At 44.3% G+C, this 6,875-nt stretch overlaps 1 non-coding gene and 1 pseudogene across 1 annotated transcript; one reads left to right on the top strand and one right to left on the bottom strand.

Moving 5' to 3' along the window:
- Positions 1–1,643: 1,643 nt before the first annotated feature.
- On the bottom strand, positions 1,644–2,124 carry LOC101583432 (annotated as a pseudogene).
- A 463-nt stretch (positions 2,125–2,587) lies between these two features.
- On the top strand, positions 2,588–2,694 carry LOC111812095. Its single transcript, XR_002817688.1, has one exon. It is a non-coding gene; the product is annotated as a U6 spliceosomal RNA (small nuclear RNA).
- The last annotated feature ends 4,181 nt before the right edge of the window (positions 2,695–6,875 follow it).

Raw genomic sequence — 6,875 nt, 5'->3', positions numbered from 1 at the left:
GTGCCTTGCTGGCCCCGCCGCCGGGGCTTGCTGAGTTGTCAATTGAGACTGGGCACAGTGGCATGTGCCTGTAATCCCAGCTCTTGGGAGGCTGCACACAGGCGGATCACTACGAGTCCAAGCTATATAGTGAGACCCTGTAGACTCTATCCTAAACTACAAAATAAATATGTAAATCCTGATGACGTAACACAATGGTCTTATTTAGTCATGTTCTGGGGGCCCTCAGGGTGGGCTTACAAGGCAGGGATTCTGCTGGTATGTCCTGAGCTCACACTGGTTTCTGCAGTTCAGCTGGATGATGGAGGCAAAGTGACAGTGTCTCTCTAGCGTGTGGCAGGTTGTATCTGGTGGCTTCACGTGACAGCTGGTTGTAGAAGGCAGCCAGAGACCAAGCCTGAGCGCCTGCTCTACAGGTGATGCATGTCCTGCTTGTTAGATCCCAGTGGCCAAAGCAGTGCACCCAGCCAAATCCAGACTCGAGTGGTGGGAAGATGGTCTGTGTCCCTTATCAGGGAAAGGTACTCCAAAGGGCAGGGAGCATTTTGGTGGCTTTTTTTTTTTTTCTGGTGGAACCGGGGATTTGAACTCAGACCCTTGTGCTTGCCAGGTAAGCACTTATTCTACTGAGCCATCTCCCCAGGACTGGTTTTCTTTTTTTTTTTCTTTTTTTTTTTTTTAACTGGGGAAAGAAGTATATATTTAGAATCAGCCAGTTAGACTCAGTTTAGATGATCCCAATTTTGTCAGCAACATCCAACGCATCATAATCGGGAGCCAGTCCAACATATGCCTTCTTCTCTCCATCAGGCCTGATTAGGGTACTGACCTTGGCAACATCAACGTCATACAGCTTCTTCACAGTTTGTTTGATTTGGTGCTTATTGGCTTTGGCATCCACAATGAACATGAGTTTGTTGTTGTCCTCAATTTTTTTCATGGCTGACTCTGTGGTCACAGGGAATTTGATAATGGCATAGTGGTCAAGCTTGTTTCTCCCAGAGGTGCTCTTCCGAGGGTATTTGGGCTGCCTCCGGAGCCGTGGTGTCTCGGGACAGTGGAAGGTGTGCAACGTTCGTATCTTCTTTTTGTGGCTGTGGATGCCTTTCAGCTCAGCCTTCTCGGCCTTCAAAGCTTTTGCTTTGGCTTCAGTTTTAGGAGGGTAGGGGCTTCCTTCTTCACCTTCAGCACCATCTTGGTAAAAAGGCTCAGGGTAGAGAGCATGTTCATAAAAGAGTAAACTGAGAAGTCTGCCTCAAATAGAGCATTCACAAAAATGAAATTCAAATCAGAGTGCAACCAAAATGTGAAAAATGGAACTGAATCAGATTTTTAAAAATAGTATTAGTGAATATTTCTATACTGTTGAAGGAAAGATCCTTACTGGTATGACATTTAAATAAGGAACCATGAAAGAAAGCTGTTTTCACTTGTATGTATCAAAAATAAAATCCAAAATGAAAAATTACAACCTATGTCAGAAAAAAGATATAACACTTTTATATTCTGAGAACTTATTACATAAATAAAATGACAAATGACATGATCCAAACTTGATAAAAAAAAAAAAAAAACAGATAGTTGGCACTTATGTGTGTTTTCTTTTCTTTTCTTTTCTTTTCTTTTTTTTTTTAGCTGTTCCGTTTTTATTGAACATGTTACAAAATGAGGCTTAGTCGAAAAGCCCAAAGCTCACGTCGTCCTCAGATTCCTCCGGTTCTTCTTTCTTTGCTTCCACCTTCTTCTCCTCAGCTGGCGCAGCGGCAGTGGAGGGCGCAGGACCACCTGCAGGCGCAGCGCCTGCAGCAGGGGGAGGACCTCCAGCCCCTACATTGCAGATGAGGCTCCCAATGTTGACATTGGCCAGGGCCTTTGCAAACAAGCCAGGCCAAAAAGGTTCGACATTGACACCAGCCGCTTTAATAAGGGCATTGATCTTATCCTCCGTCACGGTCACCTCGTCGTCGTGCAGGATAAGCGCGGAGTAGATGCAGGCGAGCTCGGACACGGAGGCCATGATGCGGGCTGCCAGGCGCGGTGCTAGTCGCCGGAAGAAGTGAGGGCCTCACCCCAACGCGGCCTTAGCTTCCTCGGAAGAACCGAGCACCTTGGCGGTGGCTGAGGAAAAGCTATGTGTGTTTTCTGAATGAATAAACATCCAACAACATATGATAATGTGCCTCATTCATAATCAAATAAGGGCAAATTAAAGCAGGTACCATTTTCAAGGAGGAAGTTAGTGCCCTTTAGTACCCTCAGGTAAAGCTCACTCACTTTTGTGTGTGTGTGTGTGTGTGTGTGTGTGTGTGTGTGTGTAACTGGGGATTGAACTCAGGTCCTTGCACTTGCCGGGGAAGCGCTTATTCCTCTGAGCCATCTCCCCGGCCCTAAGCTCGCTCACTTTAAGGGAAGCCAAGCACAGGAATCGGTTTTGGATGAGCTGCACCTGAGGTGCTGGGGGACACAAAGGTGGATCGGTTCTTTTGGTTGCTGGAAATTAAAAGCTGGGCTTCCCACTAGGAACAGTTCCTTTGCATTGTTGAATATTCAGTCCCTTATCTGCTATCACTGTCTAAAACATGGTAGAATGCTCGCTTCCACAGCACATATACTAAAATTGGAACCATACAGAGAAGATTAGCATGGCCTCTGCGCGAGGATGACATGCAAATTCGTGAAGCGTTCCATATTTTTATAGTTAGGACAGATATACAGCTACTTTCTCTTAATTCAATGAGAAGAAAGATTTGTACTAATAGTATTTGGACAGGATATCATGTCTGTATCTTGTACTATGAATAACCACTAAGAAGATAACAATATGTAATGTATTAATTATTGAAACTGTCCTATTAATCGGTTTTAAAACTGTCTCATTGCTGTTTCTCAATAAAATAAAAATAAAATACAGTAGAATGCTGTTAGTGTCCTAAGGATGCTGTAACAAAATACCACACAGTGGGTGATGTGAACAATTTATTTTCTTATAGCCTTAGAGGCTGTGAATAGCATGAATGGTTTAGTGATATTACAATGTGTTCAATGACTTTATATGATATGTGTAATACACTGTCACTCATCAACAGTACTCAGCACACTGCACAAAACTGTAGAGAACCTGGTACATGAATGCAATCTCTGCCCTGACCTCTCTGCACACCTATCTGTGACTTTTGGCTTTAGATGGTATGTGTTTCCGATTTTAATTGAATAAATGTGCATTTTTAGTAAACCACAGAAGAAGTAACCAATGGGGTTCATTTTGTAAAAATAAAACAAGGTGCCATTGCTGCTCACTGAATTGACAGTTTTTTTAATTAATTAATTAATTAATTAATTATTTAGTGTGTGTGTGGCCAGCTCAGCCCACCAGGGGGCGGGGCTGACTGGCATGTGGTGCTGGGGGATTGAACCGCGGTCCCTGTGCTTTGCTTGGCTTAGGTTGTTCTAAGTAGGTGCTTCAGACCACTGAGCCATCTCACCAGCCCTGACAGCTTTATTTTTAATATACATCTTTAATGACAGTGACCAATAGTGACAGAAAATGACACATGCTGAATGAATGGGAGCTCTGGAACAGATCTGAAGCACAATGGTCTCCTTGCTCTCTCACCAGTGTTTGCTGAGCATCTACTATTGGGCTGGGGCAACAGCTTTGGACACACGGCCTCTACCAAGGAGGAAGCATTTGCAGAGACTTGTGAAGACCAGTGAGGGCCTGAAGGGCTCATGTAGATCAGCAGAGAGCAAGAGATGGGAAGGAGGATGGAGGTGGGGCAGCTCGAGGTGCCAAGCAGCTGAGAGGAACCTGACCTGACTTGGGTGCGGGCAGGTTGGTATGTCCACAGAAGACTGATGGGACTGAGTGAAAGCAGAGATCAGTTAGGAGGCTGCCGCAACAGGTGAGAAGGGGTGGCAGGCCTGGAGTATCAGACGAGGCAGAAACAGGTACTCTCATTCTGGATTTCTTTGGAGTGCACCTGTAGGATCTCTTGATAGCCTGAATATAGTATGAAGAAAAGAATGTGACCCAGAGGATCTGGTCCAGACAGCTAAAAAGATAGAGCTGCCCTTTGTGGAGATTCGGAAGCCATGGACAGCAAGCTTGAGGAGGGTATCAAGAGCCTGGCTCTAGCCATGGGTGTCTTAGTGCAAATGGAGTGGCAGGGGTAAGCTGAGGCCCTGGGGGGAGGTTAGGGGGTTGTTAAAGTATAGATGGAGCTTCAAGTTGCAGGCTGGATAGGTCCTGGGAGAGTTAAGGTAGAGGGGTCCAGGAACAGGCCCCTAAGCACAGTGGTGTTAAAGGGCCCAGCTTTGGCCAGGTGGGGGTCAGGGTCACGAAAGGTGTTTAACCCCAACGCAAGTCTTTCTAGGACTATTTTATCTCCTTCTTCATGATGACCTGTCCAGATCTGCTTCTTGCTTTACTGTCATTATGAGGGACTTCCTATCATTTTTCAATTTTTTCTTTACAAAGTGAGGCATGAAGAAAAGAAGACAAAGTACTAGGATAGTGGACAGGTCCAAGTGGGGTGCAGGGCTGACTCTTTTCCACTGGATTCCTTTCCATGAGCTCACGGATCTGCCAGAACTCACCTCTCCTGACCTCCCTGGTACCTGTGTAATGCTGGCTGTGGTGCGCAAGAAACTTCACTGAAACTTGTGAGGGTGGCAGGAGAGTGTCCCCCCTATACCTGGGGGCTCCTGGCTCTTGACCTGGTGACAGGCTTCAGGGCACTAAGCAGAACTGCAGGGTTCTTCTGGAGCATGTATTCACCAGTAGAGGCTTGCATGGCAATTAATTTTTTGTCTTTTCAAGAAGCTGAGGTGGAGAGAAGTTACCTGATGGCAACAGTCATACCTGGGATGTGCAGCTCCCAATTTAAATGTAATTTAGTTCCATCCTCAAACCCAAAGTCTTTGTGAACCCCACCTGGGCCCCTGCTGGAAGGATTGTAAACATGGTGGTAAACAGGTTTCTAGGGGAAGAAGTGTACATCTGTATTTGATTCTCTCCTGGGAGGTCAAGGTGAGCACCATAATCTGTGGAGTCCCAGAGGCAAGACTGCTCCCACCCACCTTAGGGCTGACATTCATCAGGGTCTCTCCTTAATGTTCCCTGCAGCAAAGGGGACAGAGACCTCAGGGCCTCTGTGCACCACCAGAGGATGGCTGGGCTCATTTTGCAACCTCCCCATCTCCCTCAAGTCTCTAAAATAAACTCTCCTCCAAAGGCCCACTGACTTTTATATCTTATGGAAGGTTTTAAGGGCTGACAGATACCCTCCATGTACCCACATAACAAGACTCCTGGGGGGGTGGGGAGATGGCTCAGTGGAATAAGCGCTTCCCTGGCAAGTACAAGGGCCTGAAATCAATCCCCAGTTCCACCAAAAAAAAAAAAAAAAAAAAAGACTCCTGGAAATCAACTCCCAAGCATTTCTTGTTCCACTCTAAATTTCTCTTGCAGCATTAGCTGCCTCTGTATAATTCTAGCATGTTTTTTGGTAGAAATAAACATCCTGATTCTAAAATGTATATGGACACACAAAGACTAAGAAATCGTCCATGAAAAGGGACAAAAATATCAGAAATTCTTAAATACTGATGTTATTATAAAGCTTCCTTGACTGAGAGAGTGCTGTGTTGGTCTATGGAGAGGTTAAACAGACCAGGTATCCACAAATCACCTGTCCCTGTGTACAATCTGCCCTTCCATGTGTTTTTATAAGGCTCATGAGCTAAGAACGGTTTTACAGGTTTAAGTCGTTGAAAATAATCAAAAGAACATTTCAAAGAACTGTTATGAAATTTGACTTTCAGTGGTCATAAAGTCATAGCGACGCTATTGTCTATGTACAGGTATTTGTGGTGACTGGTTTCATATTCTACAGCATGATTGAGTGGTTGTAACAGAGAATGTATAGCCGACAAAGTATAAAATTACGAAACTTTTAAATTATGGCCTTTTATAGAAGAGTTGCTGTCTCCTGAAACAGACCAGTGAAACAATGAGGTCATTTGATATATGACAAAGCTGGCACTACGGATCTGCGGTAGAAAGACTAATATCTTAACACATTGCCCTGGGTAAAATAAGTTTCAAAAGTGAAACCAGGCTGGGGAGATGGCTCAGTGGAATAAGCGCTTCCCTGGCAAGCACAAGTACCTGAGTTCAATCCCCGGTTCTGTCAAAAAAAAATAAATTAATTAAAAAAAATAAAATTCATTAAAATTATTTTAAAAAAAAAAGTGAAACCTATGCTCTGCAGCCCAGCATATGCAAAAATAAAGTTATTTCCAGGGAGCTTAAAACCTAGATTCGGGGCTGGTGAGATGGCTCAGTGGTCTAAAGCACCTACTTAGAACAAGCTAAACTAAGCAAAACACAGGGACTGCGGTTCAATCCCTCAGCACCACATGCCAGCCAGCCCCGCCCCCTGGTGGGCTGAGCTGGCCACACACACAAAAATAAATAAATAAATAAATAAATAAACCTAGGTTCATAAGATAAGATTCCAGAAAACGCAACAGGATAAAAATTTCATGATCTTGGATTTTTAAAAAGGGTTTCTCACATATGGCATAGAAATTAATACCCATGGGCCAGGGAGATGGCTCAGTAGAATAAGCGCTTCCCTGGCAAGCACAAGAGTCTAAGTTCAATCCCTGGTTCTGCCAAAAAAAAAAAAAAAAAGAAAGAAATTAATACTCATAATGGAAAAGATTAAGCAACTAGACTTCATCAAACCTAAAAAGACTGATAAGTTCTATCCTCCAAGATGCATTATCATCACAGGGAGAAAGCACGTCACATTGTGGAGTAGATAGCAAGTAAGTAATAATCAAGGGAGGGGCTGGGAAGATGGCTCAGT

The sequence above is a fragment of the Octodon degus genome, unplaced genomic scaffold (genome assembly GCF_000260255.1).
Source record: "Octodon degus isolate 3935 unplaced genomic scaffold, OctDeg1.0 scaffold00112, whole genome shotgun sequence".
NCBI classification, from domain to species: domain Eukaryota; kingdom Metazoa; phylum Chordata; class Mammalia; order Rodentia; family Octodontidae; genus Octodon; species Octodon degus.
Note: the sequence above shows the minus strand (reverse complement) of the source record. Positions and strands in the feature narration are given on the sequence as shown.